Genomic DNA, 24,220 nt, shown 5'->3' on the forward strand with positions numbered 1-24,220 from the left:
TTTTTTTGGTTTTTCTCCGGCACCGGGAACCGAACTCACGACCTTGCGCTTGCCAGGCAGGCGCTTTGCCGCTGAGCTAAATCCCCAGCCCCCTGCTTTATCTTTTAAGTGTTTTAATCTCACTTATTGACACACTTTGTAGCTTTTTTTTTTTGGTTAAAAAACAGACATGTTTATTGAGTGATAGAAAGTAAGGTAAGTAGGTCATTAGTATACAGATTTATATTAAACTGGGTGGAAGTTGGGTTACATTAAGTAGTTTTTGTAGCTGTGGGTTCCAGAGTCTTCACATTCTCATTTTTTCTGTGTCCTTGACATTGCCTCTTCATAGCTAGTCTGTGTTTTGCCACTTTGAGTAGTTAGAGAGAGACACTGGACAGTAGTCAGGTGTGGAGAAGGCGAAGCCTTTTGTGATTGGATGCAATCTCAGTATTCTTGTGGGCCTGTGTCTCAGAGCTGTGAATGTCACAAGTTTCCTCCAGAAACATTTAGCTTTCTCCCGCTTACTTCTACTCACTCCCCTCCCTGTTGCAGTCCCAGGTAGATTCTCCACGTCCTTCTCCAGTTGAGAGGAAAACTGCAGGATCTAGAGTGAAAACAACTCTGCTTCCCTAGCTGAAAGAATGCTTAGCAGACTTGTTAGCCCTGGAGAACAGTGGGTTCTTACAGACGAGCCCTGGGTCATTTCAGGATTATTATTCTTCATCTTCCTAACCCAGGAAGTTCAAGGGATCGTCACAGGACATTCATGAGAAAATCCAACGAAAGACAGTGTGCCTCACTTTCCTCTTATTCCACACTCAGTGTCCAGGAATTGAGAAAAGTACCACCTCAGTGTCTTTATGAATTTACACATCTAGCAGTATGTTCTCCATGTAGGCAAAGCTCTGCCGTGTCCCTCAGGTTCTTTGTCTCTCTAAGCTTTGGCTGGTGATTTGCTCCTTGGTCACCTCACTAAGGTATATTCAGTAAAAATAAATCACTGTTTTTTTCCCATTAGTCCATTATTTCCCCATTATAAGGATGGAGTAATGCATGCCAGTTAAAACTGGAAGCATTACAAGTTTTTAAAAAGTAAATATAATTGCAGAATTTTACAATGTTAGTCAATGCAAATTTCATTATACTATAGACCAAAAAAATTATATGCGGTGGTATGTATTGGATATCTTTTCAAACTTCATGTAAATTATAGGTTATAATGTATAGTTTTAAAGAAACCAATGTCCTTTTAAAACTCACGTTCTTTGAAGGAATATTTCACTAAGTAGCCCGATGACCTTGAATTCATTGCATAACCCAGGCTGCCTTGAACTCATGATCCCGCTGCCTTGGTCTCCCCAATGCTGAATGCTGGAATTGTAGTCAGGCTCCACCACCCCTACCTAAAACCAGCTACTATGACCCTCAAAACTATAGTTGTTCAACCTACTTGAATTAACTGTATAAATTATCAAAACAAATGTAATATAAAACACATGGACTTTGTTGTATGTTTCTATAAAAATTTAAAAAATAATATCACGGATAAACTTGTGTAATTTTATAACACTGAGCATGCTTGGTAGTATTTCAAGCTGTGTTGGATTTCCTTATCTTCAAGAGGACTTCTTATAACTTCTTTTTTTTCTAGGCAGGATTATTATAATATTTTCTTTATCTTTCACACTTTTAAACACATTCTGTACTATCATTTAGATCTTCAATTTTCTCTGAAAGCTGGTCCCAGCCTGTGGCTTGATGTGGTTGAAATTCTGAGAGCTGGGGCTGAAGCTGGTAACAGTGGGCCCACAAAGGCGCAAGTGCGACCCCGACCCCTCTTCTCTCCTGCTTCCCCGCCACAGGTGAGTGAGCAGCTTAGCTCTTAGCTCTCCCTGGCTATTCAGACCCAAACCAACAGCGCCAAACTACGATGGACTGAACGGTCCAAAACTGTGGTCTAAAGTCTTTTCATTTGACTGTCTAGGTCATTTTGTTACAGTAACGCACAGCCAACTAACACATTTAATAACATCTTATTCCTCAAGCCGATGATCATTGTGCCCAGGAAATTGCACAAATGATTCTAAAAATTAAGCTGTTTGAGAAATATTTAATGTTCCAAATAATAGTGCAGTCCGTCAGTGGCCTCCACAAGTTAACGCCCCATGGAATCCTCACATTAACTCAACAGTCTTTTTGAATTCTGGGAATTTATTACCAGCTAGAGGTCCTCCAAGGGGAGTTAATGCCAACTGGGAAGCAACACGAGGGTCTCACTACTCCACCTTCATATCTGCGATAGAGCTGCCCTACAGAATACAGCAGAACGCATGGCTTAAATAACAGCAATGCATTTTCTCACAGTGCTGGGGGCTGGAAGTCTGAGATGAAGGTGCTGGAAGGATTGGTTTCATATCCCTCTTCTGTCCCTGGCTTCTCAGAATTCCTGTCTCCCTCTCTCAGTGTGTGTCTCCCACAACGACTTGGGTATCCCAGAGATGCTGGATATTTTGGTGAAGCAGTTGTCTTACTGACCCTATTATACCTTAATTACCTTTTTAGAGACAGCGTCTCTGGATACAGTCTCATTTTTAAGTCCTAAGGCTTAAGACTTAAAATATGAATTTTCTGGGAAGCAATTCAGGTCACCACAGCATCAAAGTAAGTTTCTATGAGCTCTTTGGGAAAAAGAATTATCTTTTTGTCATAAACTCCAAACACTGATTCAGTAGATAATAAATGGTCTCTTAAAAAACAAATGCATGTGTATGTTAATTCTATGTAGAAAAAATCATTGTAAATGGATCTATTTGTATCCCTTTTTATTAAAGAGGGAAAAATCCAAAGTACTACCAATTTACAACATTGCATTGATGAATTAAGAAAACCAAATGTATTCAAACTTTGCATGCTCTGTGGTTATGGTTAATTTTCAGTAAGTGACATAGGACTTTAGTGTGTTAAGTAGAAAAATTATACTATGGGAAATATAATGCAGTATCTGATTTCAGTTATTATTATTATTATTATTATTATTTACTATTATTATTAGAGACATCTTGCTAGGCTGCCTAGGCCAGCTTCAAACTCATAATCCTTCTGCCCCTGCTTACTGAGGAACTGATATTCCAGGCACGTGGCACTGTACCCAGCTTGACATTTTTATTCCAATAAATTAAAATTAATATGCATATAAACAGCAAACACAAAATTTCTTAACTAGATTTATCCATGAGGGAAGAGGAGATGTCCAAATTTGGAACTGAAAGGATTTAGATCCTTTTGTAAGTGGCATATGGCCTTGAGTTCTTTTTCTGGTTAAGACTCTGTTTAAGAGTCTGTAGATGAATTCACATTTTAAAAGGCCAGAAGAGAGTGGATTTTATTTATTTATGGTATGTCTTAGCCTGGAAGTTCACACTGGTTAAAAAAGAAGAGTAGTGAGGGCGAAGTATTTTCAGATGCTGAACAATCAGCAATTTAAGCAAATTCTGTCAAAACCAGATGTTGTTTTGACAATCTACCCTAAAGAGACTTGTTTTACATTTCTATCTCTGGTTTCAAAATAACACTACACTGAAACAATGTGGTCTAGAAAAGATAGATTGTAGTGTGTAAAATTGGAACAAAAAAGTTGGCAGTAGACAAGTGAAGCAGGGTAATCAATTATTAATGAATAAATGAATTCATTTTAGTGTCCCATGTAATTATTATGAGCACTTCAAGAGCTCAGAAACTATAGTTATATTTTAAAGTTACATATCTAGCCTTGTTTGGAGAGCCATGCTTCCCTTTTATGTTTGAAAATTGCCAAATAGAAATTTTTACTTTTGCATATTTAACAAGCCTAAACTCTTTTATTTTTCTCAAATTTTAGTCTAAACTATTCCTTTTGGAAAGCAAAGCTTGGACAAAAAATTTGAACCAAGGGAAAGTCTTGGTGATAACCAGAGGAAAAGGATAACAGAGAATAATAGCCTTGTATGCAAAGCAACTGTCTGCTTGGTTTCCTTTTTCTTTTTCCCATTGGTTTTTAAACATCAGAGTACTGGCCAGGATGGCTGAAAATGAATTTGAAATATTGTCAGCAAAAGATCAAGCGTGCAGCAGTTAGGTGAGCAAGGTAGACAAGTCTACAGTGACAGCTTCCCTTAAAGTGGTAGAGCAGGCTAACCTAACAAGGGCCTCACACTTCCAGGGAAGGAGCAGTAGGTGCAGTTCTGCCTAGCAGGCTGATAATTAAACTTCGCAGCAGGTAAAAATACAATTCTTTCATTTTCAGGTGGTAGACATAGAGGTGATGGCTAAGATGCTTGCAACAAGAATAACACTAAAATGAATCAGACTCTTTAGAACAGTATTCAAGAATTGTGAAGGAATTTAGATTTTTATAAATACCCAGAGTCTAGAATTGAAAATCATAATTAAGTTTGATGAGGAAGGAAAATATAATAATACCTTACTTGTGAAGCTGGAAGAATTTTTGTTTCAAAATAGCATTGTTCCAAAAGATAGTTCTGTTTTACTGAGTTTTAGCTACCTAAGTTATACTGCTACAGTTTAATGAGCATTTTGTCCTTAATAGAACGTATAGTATAGGGTACTGTTTATGAAATTCAATTAGTTTCCCCGTCTTCCATCTTTTATATTTTATTGCACTTGCATTTGTTATATAATATTTATTAGATAAAATCCTAACTATCTGAAAAACTCTAGGATTGGCATTCAGATAAACATACTTATAACAAATATACAGCATAGTAAATTACAAAGAAGATCAACTGATGTAATTGTTGGTTGTTACATTTATGACACTGAAGAATTTTTTTGTTGCTGCTGACTCTCAGCACTCTGTTTGCTTACAGAGATCTGTGATAGTTCTACAGATCTGCAACAGAATGATAAACACCTTAAAGAACCCTAATACAGAACAGTGCTGTCTGCTTATTTGCATGGTGTAAACCCATGCAGTACGGCTTGTTTCAAGCTATCAATGAATTCTGCATTGGGGAAGATGTGATTATGTTTAAATACCACTACATAGTATTTCTTCCTAAGAGATAAAAAAAAATATGAGCAAGTCTAGAAGCATAGACAACAGTGAATGTAGTAAAATTATTTGGAGGTTATAACTTTGGGGCACATGTGATTTATTTCATCATAAGCACATGTAATTTGTTTTATAGAAAATAGTGGTATTTAACAACTGACACAGCAAGCTCCTGAGAAATAAGTAATCAGCTATCAAAAGTTGGTACGAACAACCTACAGCACAGTACTAGTTATCTCCATCAAACTTTCTCAACCTTTCCTTACTTTCTTCTTACAGGCAGATTGCGATTGTTGGAATTTGCCGAAAATATCTGCTCAAATCATCAGCTGCCCTAGTCATGCCCTCTTCATTTGGTTTTTCCCAGTCCCCATAATTGATTTTAATAATTACTAAGCAATCAGAATGTGCTGACATTGTATGAAACCAGCATAGTCACACATCAAATAATTAGGGTTGCTGGATGATTTAGACAGCTGCTTCTCATGAATACTCAGCTCATTGGGTATTGCCACTTTGCCTGTAGATGGTTTAAAAAGGCAGGTCTTGAAGCAGCAATTTTAGTAAATGTACAACTCATTTTGTGCATGTAAGTATGTTGTACAGCTTGATCAAAAAATATAGTTTGTAGAGCAGAGCCAGTCACCAGGAGAGGAATGGTATCTGTCCTCTTACTGTAGCTTATTCACTTAATCAATTTGCTTTTGGAATTCTCTAAATGATAAAAACACAGCAGTTTGGATAATAACCCGCTGCTTCAGCTAAATAACTGTGTCAGAGTCTATGAGTTATAATGTAACATTAAGGAGTATAATGACAGTTATTCTCCAGAGGATATTTCAAAATCACAATGAAGTAACAAGCAATTTGTTGAGGATCCTTCCCTGCCAGTTGCCAAATCATTAGCATTCCATCTGCCAGACAGTGGGATTAGCATATCCCTAGCGAAATTGTTAAAGGCAACTTTCAAAAGACTAAATCAGTACTTTGTAAAATCTTTAGGAAATCACGTTGAAAACTCTATTAGCTTGTTTAAATATATATTACATTAGCCTTTTAAAAGTTTTGCTTATTTCCATTTGTTTTGGCTTCTGCTAATCACTAAATGGGAGTGCAAAAACTAGAGCATATTTTCTACTTGAGCAGTTGAAAGCAATGTAATATTCATCCCTCTTAGAAACAACGCGAAGAATCAGCATTGCTATATAACACATTTTTACAACTGCTTATCTAAACTGAAACATTTTGGAGAATAGGAGGATGCGTGGTGCACGATTTCTTCAGGCTCGTGTGCTTATAATGCCTCATACTTCCAATGATTTCTATTGATTAATAGTTGAGATCTTTGAAAGCTACTTGCAGCGTGAACTGAAATGTACTTCCTCTGCTGATGTGTTTCTGCAGATGTCTCTATTGAATGCTTTACAACATGTCAAACATACTTGAGCTGAAGCCAACAGGCCCTTATCTCACTGCTTAAAAGCTTAGAAGGATGTCATGGGCTCTAATAGCCCATGTCTACTTATACATTGGGGGACTATTGCTCTACCACGTGCACACAGGAAATGCTGACTTTAAAAAGAGAGCTCAGAGTGATGGGTTTAGATAAATATGTAACCTCAGGCTAGCCCTCTTAGGGTTTTGAAGGCACATAGTCTGAGAGAATTATGAGGTGCATATATTGTTTTAATAAAAAATTACAAACATCTGGCAACTTGTAAAACTCTATTGTCTGTAATGTTTTATTTTTCTTCATTTTCTTGCTATACTGAGCTTCCTATTTTTGCCCAAATATACAATATCTGTCTTGATTTCATATGTTTTGATTTCAGAAAATAATGTTTGTTCATCTTAACTAACTTTTATGAAAGCAAAGAAAATGCTCCTTTATATTTCTTTCACTGCAGATGTTTATTTACACCCAACGGATTTTTCCTAATTTCTTTCAGATAGAAGACATGTTTATTCAATTAAGAATCATTCTTTTAAGCAAAAATTTCAAATTATAGTGTTTAGTGTGATATTAGTTTTAGGGACACTCCAGTACACGATACCTTAAATAAGATACTGGTTTGTTTTCTGCTTTCCTAAAGTCCTGATGTAAAGAAGTTGGTTCTACTCTAAGATCCCTCTAAGGACACAGCCCCTTTTTATGCTATTGTTGTGCCACCACCACATGGTTTCCAAGATCATCTTATGATCTTGTCACCTACATCATGCCAAATGCAGTGGTTAACCTTGATGGTCAATTTGAGCAGATTTCAGAAGGTCTAGGATATCAATAAAGCACACTTTGGGATGTGACTGTGAGTGTGTTTGCTGAGATGATTTGTGTGTGGGATAACAAGGGAGGAAACCTTGAGGATGAGTCTCCATCCAACAGAGTGAGGGTCCAAGATGGAACAGAAGAGGGAGACGGAGGAAGCCCAATAGCACGAGCTCTCTCCCCTCTCTGCCTCTTAGGAACCTTGACATGAACAGCTTTCTTCTACTGCACCTTTTTGCCATGATGTTTTCACCTTGCCACAGGCCATGAAACAGTGGAGTCAGCTGACCATGGACCGTAACCCCTGAAGCCATGAGCTAAAATAAATCCTTCCCCTGAAGTTGTTAATATCAGGTCATAAGGATGGAAAGCTGACTGACACCAGCGCAGCAGAGGTGTGCATGAAGGATGCCATGCAGAAGATTTGGAAATGACGAATATATGTACACATGTCCATTTCATGCCAGTCACTGTGCCATATGACTATATGAAACCAAAGGGGATGATGGAAAGTAGCTTAGCTCTGCTTATAAATTAAAAGGAAATACACTTGGTGTGATTTATACAATATGTCCATATATGACTATCAGGCCACTATCTCATTCAGTGAAGTAATTCTGTAATTCTATGAGATTTAAAATGTTAATATTGGTGAGTACAGTGAAATAATGCTTCTTAATTTCCTAGCTACAATTCTAAATAAGAAATATATTCAGAGAAATTGAGTATGAAGAAGATTAGATCATTTTATTCTAATGACCAGTATTAGATATAGTTTGGATCTCATAATTACTGGAATGCATTTCATGAATTAAGAAGAATTACTCTCACCTCTTCATCATATTATCACTCTTAATGCCACACGTTTTTGGTTGTACTGAGACAGGGTCTGGCTAAGTTGCTCAAGTTGGCCAGGAACTGGAGATCTTCCTGACTCAGCTTCCCAAGTATCAGAAATTATAAGCATGTGTAACCACATCATATTTACAACACTCTCTTAAATTACACTCAATAAATTACAAAAGTAATTTGGAATGAAACCATTAAAGTAGTTTTCCACACAGAGGAAGAATTATTTATGTGTTCTTTTTCCTTTGGATATCAGAAGAGACATACGCATGTACATGCATGTAGTTAGAGGGCATCCCTTCCAACTTGAAGAGAAGAACACAGGCAGATCAACTGCTAGGAGCAGAAGCCAGAGTGAGGTGAAGTAGGGAAACTGATAGGAAAGTTTCCCTCATAACTAGTATAACAGCCTTTACAATGGTCCCCAAGTTGTCTGCATCTTAATTTCTGGCACATGTGAATTTTGCCAATATGGCAGAAAAGATCTTGTAGATGTAGGATTGGGAGTTACAGTCAGTTATCGGGGTGGGCCCTGAATGTAATCTCAAGTCTTCTTAAAAGACAGAGGCAGAAGACTTGACCGCAGAAGAGTGGAAGGCAAGGTGACGCCAGAAGCAGTAAAGTGGAGAGAGATTCGGAAGATGTCCTTCTTCTGGAGAGAGAGGAAGGAAAATGGCCCGGAGCCAAAATGAACCAAGAGAATCACACAGCCTGGCAAAGACAAGGAAATGAATTAGGTTCAAGAGGCTCAAGGAAGAGTCGTGCTGACATCTTGGCTTTAGACTCGGGGGACTGAGTTTGGATTCCTGACTTCCAGAGTGAGAGAGTACACTAATGGGGCGTGTTCGACCACTCAGTCTGTGGTCATTCATTACAGCAGCAGTAGGAAATGGACACACTGGGATCGTGCCATCCACAGGAGAGAGTACATGCGGTTGCCCGGATGTATGCATACAAGCCGGAACTAGGCGACAACTGCATTATACTGGAGCCATGATGGGCAGTGGAACAAATGGCAGCTTATCTGGGTGTCTACTTAGTGTGCAAGGAGAAATGACTGGAGGTGGTGAGAACATACTGAGGTTTCCGGGAAGTTGTCAGACTTCCTTGTGCGCCTCTCAGAATCAGGCTTTCCGATTGCAAGGACTTCTCTCGTGGCGCTCACACTACTTACGTCCTCAAAAATTGAGAAAGTCAAAGGTGATGGTGTGTGCTACTGCTACCTCTGAGAATTTATGTGGCCAAATGTTGGACAATAATAAATCTAAGAAGCATGGTATTAAAGAAAAAATCATGAGTACTGGAAGAAAAAACTAAAGCAAGTTTTGTGAATGAGATTTTCTACTAGTTTTTTATGCCATCTGTTATTGTCTTCTTAAAAAGCACACTATTTCTACCCTAAATATTTTTCTCTTTCTCTCTCTCTCTCTCTCTCTTACATACACACACATTTTTCACACTATAAAAATGATCCCTGAAAGTATAGCCTCCACACACGCACTTTCCAACTTTTAGGATACAGATCTATTATAATACTACCTTGAGCTTCCATATTTAATTTTGATAGTGGAGATCATTTCCCTTCACAATTCATCCAATTCTACTCCATAACATGACCTAGGGCATCTGAAGTGTCAAAATTATAGAGGAAATTGTTGCTCATATTTTATAGAAAGCACAGCAGGAACATTACAATGCATACCCTTGGTAAGTAAGGGATAGATCATGCCATCCACAGGAGACACTACATGCGGTTGCCGGATGTACGGATACAAGCCGGAACTAGGCGGCAGCTGCGTTGCAGTGGAGCCATGATGGGCAGTGTATCTACTTAGCCTGCAAGGAGAAATAACTGGAGATGGTGAGAACATCCTGAGGTTTCTGGGAAGTTGTCAATGGCCAGACTGCTTTGTGAGAATCCTAAAAGAAAAAGAAATGGAAAATTACCCACCAGGAAGTACAGACTTGGTGGTAGACATTTAATTATTCTGCAGAAGATGTCAAGATTTCTGGTTGGGCAAGATAGTGCACACCTCTGAGCTATTTTGGAGGCTAATGCAAGAGAAATGTGAAGTTCAAAGGCAGTCTGGAAAACTTCAGGAGACCTTGTCTGAAATATAAATAACACAGGCTAGCAATGTAACTCAGTGCCAGAGCACCCCAAGGCTTACTCCTCAGTGTTGAAAAACAGCTACAAACATTCTGCATTAGAAATTAACATCCTCCAGAATATGGTCACCATGGAAGAGACACTAAGAAACCAAATAAAATGCTTGTCCAGGTCATTTTAGCCAATCTTCACTACAGGTAACATTAGAACAGATATAAGGAGCAAAAGAGCAGACTGATGAGACCGATGGAGATTGGTGCTGCATGAGGGCTTCACAGCCCAGGCATCCACAGCTGGAGCTCCCAGTAACTAGAAAGTCAGTCCAGCTGCTAGTGCCTCTGAACCTCCACACTTCCAGCCATAGAAACCAACACTGAGCCCTGCCTATGGCCCCATTCCTTGAGACCAATTTGCCCACTTGGTTGTAAAGCAACTATATCAGTCCTTCATGGATAGAAGAGCTGGTTGAGGCTCTGTGCGTAAGAAAGACACATCCATATTGGAAAAATATACCTCTTTTCCAGTCTTAAAATCCAACACTGTATACCATTAAACCAAATAACCCACCTCTAAAAAAAAAAGTGTTGTAGAAAAGGGTCCATATTATGGGATTCATTATTTATCGTCCATGCCCTAGCAGAAGCAGACAGCCTCTTGCAGCAGTGAAGTGGCTCGATGAAGGTATAGCTGATATTCCAGTTTATAACAGACTTCTGTGGGCATGTATGTCACTCTTAATTTTATACTGATTTGGAAATTAAGACCAACTATACAGTTTCCTCACTAAATTAACATGACTCTAGCATTCCACTGTCTTCATGAATGTAACTGTACATTCAGAGAACACTTTCCCAGGAAGGAACTATTTATAAATTATTTTGGATTTTTGTTCCCAGAGTTTACTGAAAGACCCATTATGTCTTCAATGCAAAAGCACTAAGCAACAATTTACACTCCCGTTTGGACTCCTTGCCTTGTAAACTATTAGGTCAAAATCCTTACCCAAGCCTAACCAAGTTTCCACAGTGAAAGAACTTCCCTAAGGGAAGCTTTCAACCTAGATTTTGTACTCTCTCCCTCACAGCTACCACTGAGATTCTGTTCAAGTAGCCCTTTGGCAGTGATAAGCTATGAACTCAGTTTTGTCTTTTCCATAGATTGTTTTGTTGGTATTTTGGTAGCTGGCATACAGTAAATGCCTAACTATACAGAAGTTCTGAATATATAGTACAATGAATTAGCTGTATAATAGATACAACATTTTCATACTTTATTTTGACTTTTCTACCTATTGTGCACTTAAACATATTAAGTATAAAATGTGTGTATTAATGAAACTCAGAATACCTGTGTTTGTGTAGATGGAGGCTCTGATTTTGTCAGACTTACTTTGTTCCCTTGTGAGACTTTATTGGCTCTTAAAAGGTGCCAGTGAGGTTAGAAGTTTTGGTTACATTTGCAGTGCTGTATTTAAATCAATCGGAGCATAGGTAAAAAATAAAAATAAAAATAAATAAAGCCAACAGATGCTAGATGATGTTTTCCTATGAACAGTGACAAAACACTTACACTGGTTACTTGCCTAGTAGCTTTGCTCTAGGAAGACAAATGATTTTCTTCTGAGATAAACAGAGATGTTGCAAATTCAAGTTAATTAATTTTAATAAGTGACAAAGCATGATACGAACTTGATACAGTAGCCGCAGGATATACCAGTGTAGGTCTCTGTAGCCCTTTCCACTAGATTCGTCCCCTTACCCACTGCTGCAGCTTGCCCTGTACTTTTGAGAGACTGGGACTCCTGTCCGACTGGAAGATTTCTTCTGCTGGTGCAGAATGAACGCTAGGAATAAATGGATGTGACAGATGACTTTATCTCATTTTTTAAGACAATGGTTTATCTTATAAATATTGAGTAAACCTATATTTTCTTGGCTAATGTAAGGGAGAAGCACCTTAATTATCATATATATCAAGAGAGTTAATATGAATTTATTAAACTAGTAATTTTCAAAACACAAAGCTGATGGTTTGTATATAATGAATTAAGTGTCCTAAACTCAAAATGACACAAAGCAAATGTCTCAGTTACTTTTCTCTCATTGCTGAGACAAAATATCCAACACCCAGAATTAAGGAAGGAAAGGTTTATTTAGGTCACAGTTTGTGGAGGTTTCAGTCCATACTCAGCTGGCTCCAAGGCAGGGTGGCACATGGTAGAGGGCAGCAGTGCATGGTTGGGGAAAACAGCAAAAGCAGCAAGAGCAAAAGGTTGGGGGAGGACAAGCCTCTTTCCCTCCCTTGTATTGTAAGCAGGCTCCCCCCACCCAGGGGGTGCTCAGCACTCACACCACCTCCATTCCCTCCTCCTGCACAGGCTGAGGATGAATACAAAGTAAGGACACTGGCTCCCTGCTGAGTCACTTAGTTACCTTCTAAACTTCTCACACTGACAGAGTGAACAACATCCCAGAGAGGTAAGGGCACGTCCTGCACACCCTGGGATGTAGAACAGCTGAGTCAGCCAAGCCTCTAGACTCCTCAAGCTGACACAATGTACCAACCACAAGAGCAAATATGATGTATTTTTCTCCTGATATAATATCAATGTATATTACATTTAAACATAAAGAAGAAAAAAGCTGAGGGAAGAAATATTATACTTTTATTAGAAGGCATTACAGTTATTACTTTATAGCCTAGGTCAGTTGTCCCAAAGTGTAGTTTCTGAATGAACAGCTACATTACTGAAGAACTCATTCAGAAGACAAATTCTCAGACAACACTTAAACCTACTGAACTGGAAATTCTGGGGATATGGTGCATCAAACTCATTTACCAAGCCTGGAAGATGATTCCGCTGTGCACTAGCCCAGTTTATATTTATGTGATCAATCAGAGTCTATTTGGTAAGTGTTATATGCTCAGACACTAAAAAGAACGAAAAATATATAGAAGTAGCAGAAATAGCATTAAAATACAATCTTCAGTGCTGAGTGCCTTCTTTTCCTCATCCGAAACATGCAGAGCTCATAATCATTTTCTTCCATTTCTGAGACTATGTGCTCCTATGACTGAAAAAATAAGCACAATTAAATGTTACTGTATGCAGAGTTAATGGAAAAACTATAGTTTAATACAAAATCTTTGTTGCAGAGCTTGAAGCAATGTTGAAAGAAGACACGATTTGAACAGAATTCAAAGTCAGAGGGACACGGAATAGTGCTGTGGCAGAGAGAGTTGTGAGACACAGCAGGAAGCAGAGTGAAGCTACGTTACTAGGCCCAAAGCAGCCACAGAGGTGTAGAACCCTCCAGAAGGCATGTGCGATTTTCATATGGGACGGGAATGGGTAGTGATATCTTTTCAACCTTGCCCCAATGGAATTGATTGAAAGAAGGAAATGGGAGGATTTTTTTAAACTAAGTAAGTAGGGAGATAACACAACCCACACCACAGCTACTTCAATAAGAATTGAGAGGTAGAACAGCAAGAACTCAAAGGACTTAAGATAGTGTGACCATAAGTGTAGATGTGAGCAAAGATTTGGGGGTGCCATGTCCTCTCAATACCTCTTGGCTGTGGTTTAACTTGTTTTCCTACCATCAAGAAGTGACATGTTTATGATTTGAGACATATGTTGAAAATTTAGCATGTGAACCATCTGAAATTGCTTGAATAATTATTATACTCTAGTAATCTGAAAATATATATGTGTGTGCATGTGTGTTTGCAAATACATGCATTATCTCATCAAGTAATGCACTTTTACAGCCACGAGAATAGCTAAATGGATGGAATAAAACTATAAAATGCAACTCTCCTTTTAGTCTCCAGCCAGATATATGATATCGGGCAAATATTACTTCACTTTTTTCTCAGCCTCATTTTGTGTTTCTCAGTTGTTGAGTTGAATGAGCATGTATCCATCAGTTGATCAGTAAGTATGAGGATGAATGAGAAAATCAAGGCACATTCTGGCAGAGAGTCCAGCACATTGCGGGCATCCAGTGACCATAAACATGTATGACTGAGTGAGACTTCAGATCTAGAGGTCATTAACATGTTCTTATTAGATGAATAAAAATTGTGATGTGTGCATTTAAGCTATGGCATGAAATATTACTGATACCCAAAATTTATCTGGAAAACTTAAAAGATATATTTTGAATGCTTAATATTTGCGGGTATGGGGAAATTTATAAAATGTACTATGCAAAAATTAATTTACCTTTAGCTAACAAATGTTGAAAAACTGTCTGATCTCTTCTGGTTCAGATTCATATTTTGTAACCTTTTAGACAGTTTTAATTTTTCCACAAATATGTCTCTCAAGCCCTGCACATACTACTCTTAATATACTAACTATAATGCATATTTTAAGTTGAAGGAATTTGAAAAGTCAGCTGAAACAACATCATCTCTCTGACCTCCCTCTTCCCTGCTCCCGTGACACAGGTCATAAAATCTAAGAATAATTGTTTGATCTTCCCTTAAAGCTGGTCAGTCCCTCATCTGAGAAGTACCTTCTCTATATCTTGAGGAAAGGAACATGCTTATCTCCAAGACACAGCAGTGCCGAGAAAAATCTGAACAGTCCTTGTTCATTTTCTCCAGATTTTTCTGATTAGATCATACTCTACTATCTCCATTTTCTTTGACTCTATTCATCAAGCTTACTATCAAAAACAACTAAGTTTAACTGTTTCTTAGAACTTCATTTCCTTCCAAAGGATCCATGTCACAAAAAGCTTACAATGAATAAATGGGTGTGCTTTTATCTTGTGAATCTGCTTTTTGTTACAGGGAAAATTAACATAGGAAGAAGATGAATCTATTTTTCTTCCCCATATATGTTTATATAATGACCTTGAATCATTCAAAATTTTTAGTTTTGTGTATCCGAATGTTCATCCTAACAGTTTTCTCATTTTGAATCAATAAGTAACTGTTGGTTGATGTAGTTTTAAATTGTTTCATGAATTTTTGTGATATCTAATATTTTATTTTTAGATACTATTTATTAATATACATCAAGTTTATTTTAATAACTACATTAATTCTTGACTTTATTTTCCATTAATTTTTTTAATGAAAAAGTACAGAGGACAGCTATGACTGACTTTCTCAGTGATGATTATATCACTAACTTACTCTTTATTTTGCTGAGGGGGTAACTCTTCTCTGTGCCTTTCTGGTACGTTGGTAGCTGGTTGCTTTTCTGGTAGGTCTTCTATGCTAAATGTATTTTAACATGTTCACATTTCTAAGCCTTCTGCCTGTTTCCACAGTGTTCTGCTTCAACAGTTCTGATTTCTCGGACTGGTTTTCTTGGTACTTCTAACGATTCAGAGGATATTTTTTAAAGACAGTTGGCCTTCCCCAAGCATTCTCAGTGCATGGCTTAGAGGTGATGGAAGATCCCTAGACCTGACAACTTCCAGTAGGGAGGTTTCACTGTCCCTAGCCCCACAACCTCTACATCATCCCCTACTGTGTTCTCGAGATTCCTGCCAGTGGGCGTGATCCAGGAGATCTGGTGCATTACTATTTCTTTTTTTTCTTTCTGCCGCAGGAACTGCACTTTTCCATGTGAGCCGTGATGAGATTTGACTGTACCTAAAGCAATAAAAAAAGTAATAAACACATGTTTTGCAGGCATGAACCCCAGGTGAGTTTCCCTCACTTCCAAATAGCGTGAGGTTGTGATCCTCTAACAGGGAAGAAGCCATCTTCCCAACTGCCTTGTGATTTTCAGGGATACCTGGGGTTTTAAAGACCTCTGCGCTCCTGTCCTAATTAGCCTGCCCTCAGAATCCCATTCCTTCCTCTTTAGGTCTCAGGCTCTCAAAAGAGCCCTATTATGGGCTGTAAATTGAGCTTCTTTTGTGGTCTGCACCTCTTACAATTCTTCCAATTAAAAAGTGGACTGTCAGCACACTTTTGCCTCCAGCCACGGGAGATCAAGTTCCCCTAAACTGCTGCCAAGCACACTTTCTGTGATTTCCATTGTACTCTAAGTGATTTGGTTTGCTAATCTCTGTCTGCTGCTCTCCTCCTTTGGGGCTCTGTGGTGTCAGAAACACCAAACAATCCAAATTGCATAATTAGAATCTCACTGATTCCTTCAGACACTAGAGGAATTGCATTTCACCTAATCCTAATCCCAATCCATGTCAGTAATTACATTATTTTTTTTTTGACTATTATTATTAGCCAGCTGTTACCAACAAGGGCTTTATAGACCTCTGAACAGCAAGGAGTCCTATTTCTGAACCTCTTCCTTCACCAAGAAAATGATTTGAAAAAGAGTGAGAACCAACATAGAGAAGGAAATAAAAATGCACAAAGTTCTTTAAATAGCTGGGTTGTCACTGAAATCCTCCAGGGCTCAATCTGAAGGTCCCCCTCGGGGCATGTTCTCATTGTCTAAACTAAGCTTCAAGAAAAATTTTAGCACATTAATCTTTGAGTTCACTTTCATCAATACATGAGTGGCAATTGCTAAGTGTTTGGTCTAGTGATTTCCAGCCCATGCAGTGTATGGGTCAAGAGAAAGCTCTCGGACAAGGAGAAGGACACTTTTGACCTTTATGGGGGTGGTGGGAGCTGAGAGGAGGTGGGCAGAGTTCCAACAGCATCTGCTATGCTACTAGCGCCTCAACTCACAGTAACAATCTGAAGGTCTGGGGCATTAGCTTTCCCAAATTAGGAAAAGCAGATGCTTCCTAAGGATTGTGGAAAAACACTAATAGAAGTGCTTGTTACTACAAAAACTTAGCATGATAATCACAGCCAGATTGCCTTTAAAGTAGCGTATTTACTAAAGAGGAGGATAGCAGCTCTCTGAGACAAACAGACATTTGTGGGGTCTTTTTGTTTAACACAAAATGTGTGAAAGCTAGCACTGGCATCGAATGATTTGGCATAAGCGATATAATTTGCAGTGCTCACAATATCCACACAAAATAATTGTCTCATTTCCACAGAACTTTCAAATGACAGCGTGCTATCATTCATGTACATAAAATTTGTTCAATATTACTTCATTTCAGATATAAGCACAAGGTGTTTCTAACTGTTTTTGATTTTCGAGATACAGAGTTTGCTATTTTATTCAGAACTTTACTAAATGTTTCTGTTTTGGAAAATTTAAATAATATCTTCAATGCTGCTGTGGGTGAAGGAATTGCTATAAATACAAACATATTACTGAGTATTCTAAATTTTTACTTTCAGAATTATTTTACTTATACTTGTTAACTATTTAAATTGTTAAGGAGAAAAGTCAGCGTTCTTGCATGGAATATTACTTTTCTCCAAGGCAAACATAACTATTATGAATACAACTTTTAACTAATGCAATATGTAGTCTCATAGAGTAGCGCCTAAGAGTAATATGAAATACACATGACTTTATCACATACATTGCATTCTTATTAGGACATGCATACATATTTTTGCTTTTAATTTTGTCTAATTTCTAAAAAACATTTTTTCATTTGGGGATGAACCGAGTCTATTTAGTTCAAAATCACTCCTATGAGAGACTCTCATTAGTTTTTTTTTATGATGTATTTAAAAATGTCCAGGATTAGATCCTGTCTCTTGTAGAGTCTGACTTGTAAATTCTGGCCTATGGCATGGTAAATTGCAACCAAGAAGTGGTAAAGATAATCTTAACTGCAGAATGATATATAAAATCACTACTGATGATTTAGGCAAAAGAAAAACTCAAAGTTGTTTTACAACCTAAAATTACCTTGTAAGTAAAATCGGGAACCTCGTATTTCAATGAATCACACATAGAATCAACTACTTCCTTGAAATTAATTACCAAAAAGAATCATCAAATTTGCAATGCACTGCATACATTACACAATTCAACTGGTCCTTTTCAAACAACTACTGAGTGATTTTATGATCACATTGCTTTCATAGCTTAAAGTAAAAGAAGGAAATTGGTTAAAATTAAACTAAAAGCCCATATTTAGTTTATTTTAAAAACAGAATTGAGTTTCTATCATTAGCGTATAGTAGTAAAAGAACGGAATGAAATGGTTCAAAAGTTCAGCCTGAATAAACATCTAAGATGTTTGATTGTTGGTTGACTCTTGGCCAAACTACTCAAACCTTTCAAGTCAGCAAAATTTGACTGGAATTTGTTCAGAAAGGTCTGCCTTAGGATATTTTAGAAGTTTTTCAAACTCGATTGTGCTAGAAAAAAAAGAGAAGAAAAGAGAGAAAAAGAAATGGAAATAATACAAGCACAATTTTCTTTTGGCTTTGTAATTCTGTGATTTTTTTTCTTAGTCAAGTTTAAACATTTAAATATTTTCTCCTTTATTGCTTTTTATTGTTTTTGATTCTCCCCCACCAAAATTTCTAGAAAACAAGTCCTCTTCTACCACATTCTACAAAAATAAAGAGAAAGATGGGCTTTTTTAGATAAAGTCTTTTCATAAATATTACTGAATGTGATATGGTAATCAAAGTAGTTTTAACTTGCGTCTGTAGCAAGTCCCTAACTATTCTTCCAATTTCTAAGATAATAATGGAAATGTAATGATACAGATTATAATATAATTGTTAATATGTATAAATACTTATCTGTATAAAGAAGCATTCTAAACCTGTCACATATTAAAAAGTTAAATTTTAAAACCAACCCTAAGGGATAAATATTATTATGTGTGTTTTACAGCTGACACAAAACAAGATAAATTGTGAAACCTATTTAGAAAACCTCACCAATATCACACTACTTCATAGTCATTTCAAACTCTGTATTTGTATGTCCTGAAAATATTATACCGGTTTTATTTTGTACATAAGTATTGCAAGGAATATCACCTGTGCTTGTCACTTTTTTTCATCAGTTCCTCATTGCCAAACTGAATACAAGTCAGAAATCTTTGTATGGATTCCACATCCTTCTCCGGATTCATTAAGAGCTTATACTTTTTTATCCAAGGGTTCTTTGGAGGTCTCTCTATTCTATTTTCTTATGATGGTCTCTAAAATCTTTCATGGCAGAAGTTTTTACTTTTATTTCTACAACCTACACTCTAGAGTAGGACCATCCAATAGAATTGTTTATGCTAATGAAAATGTTCACTATTTGTGTTGACCAATAGCATGCCTACAGCCACATGGAGCCTTAGATGACCAATAGCATGCCTCTAGCCACATGGAGCCTTAGGGATGGTGGATTTACTTAAATGATTGAACAAGTGAAGGAATGTGCAGATAAACTGAAATAAATGTAGGGCATCTGAATAAAGAGTGAAGAGAGAACTACAAGTAGGGACACACTTAAGGAATCTACTTCAGCCTTGTAATCTATCAGTGACTCAAATTCACTCATCAACATAGGCTTTGTGGCAGAAATGATAATAAAAGCAAGATGCGGGGGCTGGGGATTTAGCTCAGCGGCAAAGCGCCTGCCTGGCAAGCGCAAGGTCGTGAGTTCGGTTCCCGGTACCGGAGAAAAGCCCCCTGCAAAATAAATAAATAAATAAATAAATAAAAGCAAGATGCCTAGCTCAACTAGTAATAGCAATGCAATTTTCCAAGCACTGCTGCTAGATTAGTTGACTCTACTAAGAGTGACTTTGGATAAGAAAGAAAACCACAAATATAACTTTGTATGTTTTCCAGTATCACGTCCACGTCTATGTGTTTATGCACATGATTTACATTAGGATTTCCAGCTATTTCAGTGTTTCTCTCCCACTGCATAAAAACTTGCAGTAATTTTCACATGTGTATGATTGGACCCATTGGTTCTTGTTGTAAATATCTCCTCTAGTTTAATTATAAAAGTTTTAGATAATAAAGTGCTTGAGTCTTGTTAGACAGTTTTATTAATATCATATTGTGATTAAATATCATCAATATTGCTTTCAATCAAAACTACCTGGTTACAAGTTTAAAGAAGACGTGTTTCAGCATGACAGCTTTTCAAGTCACACTTTACTTCTTAACTGTTTTTTACCATGTTGATAATTGCTTCTTTGTTTTGGTGCTTAAAGTATTTTAATTGGACAATTAAAAGTCTTACATTTGGAAAAACGAAGGGAAGTTAAAATATTAATGCACAGGGATTTTGATTATGTAAATTAAATATCACAATTATAGCCCTGGCTTACAGTATATTACTACCCCATAGCACTATGTGTATCAATCTTCCATGTTCTAGTAAGTTTGAAGTATTTGCTGAATTTTTGTAGCCATTGTATTCATTTGGCATGGTAGGCTTGCTATAAATCATTAATCACAAGCCAATTTCAAATCGAGTGGAAAGCATGGAAAACAAGCCTTTAATATTTTTCTTCAAGATATAACATTTGTGCTTTTAGGACTTTTAACATAATGTATCCACACCTAAGCAAATGAATGATTCTATTCAATTATGACAGAACATATCAATAACTTAAGTGCCATCAGGTAAGAACAAAGTGTACTAAAAAAGTCATTCTGATGATTTCTATTCAGTGAAACATGAATGTGGTGACCTACGATAGATAACTACTGCTGTGCTGAGCAATCATTTTAATGAAATCTATTTCTCCTGAGCTGCTGAGAGCAGGTTAGGAGATCTGCCTGGCTCAGGTTTAGAACTCTTCCGTAGCAGCTCACATCAATAGATAAGTCTGAACGAGAATCCAAGGCGGAAGCCAGCATGATTCTAGATCATTCCAGCTCAGGGCTCCACCATGGCGCTCTCTGGGAGGCTGTTTTTGGTCTTCCTCTGCCGAACCCAGCTGCCTTCTCTTGGTTCCGCCTTGGTGTTCACCCCACAGCCTTTCTCATGATCACCTTGAACTCTAAACTCGGCTTCAGAGTGTCCTATCCAAGAAGCCCCACTCAGCCACAGCACAGGAGCTCCTGGTTTCTTAGGACAAACTGCCCAGCATGAAATGAATTCTTACTTCTAGAGTAGGAATAATAATGAGAAAAAGAAGGTATAGCCGTTTCAGCCAAAATAGCTTAAAAGCTGTTTTTCCATGCCTTGTTTAATTAAAAAAGTGAATTCTTGAGAAATCATTCATGTGAGCTCTTCAAGAATGGAAGAAGTTTTAAAACACATTTGTTTTCTATCTCATCTGTCTTTTCTTTCTTTCTTTCTTTCTTTCTTTCTTTCTTTCTTTCTTTCTTTCTTTCCTTCCTTCCTTCCTTCTGTCTTTTTCTCTTTCTTTGCTTCTTTTTTTCTTTCTTTCTTTCCTTCTTTCTCTTTCTTTCTTTTTCTTTCTTTCTTTCTTTCTTTCTTTCTTTCTTTCTTTCTTTCTTAGTTTCCTTCTTTCTCTGAGATAGAGTCTCAGTACATAATTGAGGCTGATTTTGAACACCCTCTGTAGCCCAGGCTGGCCTTGAACTGACAATCTTTCTGCCTCAGTCTCCCAAGTGCTTGCACTATCGGTGTTTGACGTTGTGCCTGGACTAAAGCCTTATTTCTGAAGGCTTCAAACCAACTGCCTACACCCCACTGTATCCTGAAAGGTCCTTGGACAGCCCGCCAGTGCGCTTGTTTTCAGTTCATGGATGGCTTTATTTCCATTGGCCTGGGAACCTACTTCTTCCCAGCTACTCACTTGCATAGCTGCACCCTTGTCTTTATATTGCTCCACTACTGCTAATAATTTAAATTCAGAAGACGTCCTGTGCCCACAACCTTCTATCTTTCCAGATATTTTAGTTTTAGTTGTTGTGCTTTTCCCCCCGGTGCACATATTCTTTGATTCAGTTGAGCCCTGGTCTCGTGTTTCTGTTTCACTCCACAGCCAAGTCCTCCTTTCTCCTTATCTTATTCCCTACTTTGTTCAGATCCCACTGACAAATACTCCAAGTTTCCTCCAGTGCTCTCAATTTCTCCTATTGCACTCCCATTCCAAATGCCTTGCCTTCTGTGCTCTGCCAAAAGGGATCTACATGCAGGGAAAAGCTGAGTAGAAGAGTTGAGTAAACATTCAGATTTATACAAATATAGAATAATCTCTTTCATTTAAATCAATCTTTCTTGGAATCTTTTTCTATTTACTTGATAAGCCCTTTTCTCCATCCTCCTCAGGGAACATTTCAAACCCTTTTCAGCTTCTTTAAACCTTTAACTCTCCTCCAAATGCTCCATCACAAGTTCGCCTGACACTGGGAAAATAGGTCTGCATTATGCACTCCTTTGACATCTTTCTTCTTCCTTCTCGTTCCTGTGGAAGCATTATTTTTCTGCCATCAAGGCTGCTACCTCCTGTGCTTATGACCTGCACTGCATCTTGTTCAGCCTTTTCAGGAAATGCAATCACATCATGGCAGAAGGGCATGGTGGTGCGAAGCTGCTCACATCACGGCAGCAAGGAAGCCGAGACAAATAGAAGGAAGAGCCCAAGGCCAAGAAATCCCCTTCCGGGTCACACTCTACTGTCCTACTTCCTCCACCTGGCCTTCTTTCCTAACAGCCCATTCAAGTCTGACATCCCAGTGGTCCACGGGTGGTTAGTGCTTTGCTTTCATGAATCGATCATCTTTCAGGAAGACCCACCTTTGTAACAACATTTATGAGTATGTTGGCCACTTTATCCCACATGCTTCTTAAATCCAACATACACAAACGTGAATTTTTCCTCCCTAAGTCACAGGAAATCAACATAGGTTATCTACTTGCTTAAATTAGAAATCAGGAACCCATCCTTAAAAACCTCCTTTTCCCTTTGTTTTCCTATTCACTCCATCACCTACAACAGATTCATTCACTCTTTCATCATCTCGATCCTAGATGATTACAACAATACTTTGTTTAGCTGCCTTCCAAACTACTTCATGCATTTAACATTTATTGCTTCTCTTTCTTCCCAAAGCAACCCCAACGGTTTAGCTCTCAGGATGGACTTTAACATGTTTAACTTGGTTCTCAGTATGGTACAGGGTTAGACTCTTTCCATCCCACATTTCTGCACTGTCTCTTCCAGACCCCTAGTGTAGTTTGCTTTGTTTGAATGGATTATGTTATCTCTTCTCTTGGCCTTCACACATGCTGTTTCTGCCGTGTGTCTTGGGTAGCTTCTACTATACCAGTGTACATTTTAGTTTGTGCCTTGGATGTCCTTCCCAAGAAGACTCCCTTGACCATTTCTCGCCCACACTATGCTGAAGCGTCTCTCTTTGTGTCCCTGCAAGCCACTGTATTAGCCCCAGTAGAGCAATTATTAGATTCTGTAATTATTCCCTGTTGACTTGGGGATTTTCTCCACTAATCTGTAAGTTTTGTGAGGGCATGAACTGTGTCCTTCTTATTCATAATTATATCTCCAGAGCCAGACATATTTTAGGTACAAGGTGCTTTTTTATTAGATAATTGAAAATTGGGGAAATAAAGAACTGACCCTGCAGACTCTCCATTAAAAAGGCACAAAGATATGCAAGAAACCTGTGACCCATCCCCTTTCTCAGTGTAAAGAAATGCAATGATGTGGTTACAGAGGAGTAATCTGGGAAGTGCAATATACAATTATAAAAAGTGCATATTTTCTTTAGGATATTACTCTAAATTTATAAGTTTATATTCTCTACACATCTTTGTTGATGATAAACATTTGGAAGTTCTTGTCCCATTTAAAAACCAGTATGTTCAAATACTGTCAAAATTTGGGGCAGCAGATTTACAAGGGTTTGGGTTTCAAAACAAGTAACACAGTTGGTCTGCTTTGTCTTAAGCATAAATTATGATCCATAGATAGTAACAAAATTTACCCTGAAGAAAAAGAAGAGCTATTTCATTAAGAGCAGGTTATGCAGAAAATTTCACCTATCCAGATAGGGTAAATGCTATCAATTCATCTTTCTTACAATAACTCAACACTTCAAAGTATGACCCATAACTCATATCTCCATTTGATTTATTTATGGAGAGTTTATGACACATATCACAGGGAGAAACTTGGCTTTCATGTACTTTCCAATCTTTTTT

The sequence above is a fragment of the Chinchilla lanigera genome, unplaced genomic scaffold (genome assembly GCF_000276665.1).
Source record: "Chinchilla lanigera isolate Chin_1 unplaced genomic scaffold, ChiLan1.0 scaffold00002, whole genome shotgun sequence".
In the NCBI taxonomy this organism is placed as follows: domain Eukaryota; kingdom Metazoa; phylum Chordata; class Mammalia; order Rodentia; family Chinchillidae; genus Chinchilla; species Chinchilla lanigera.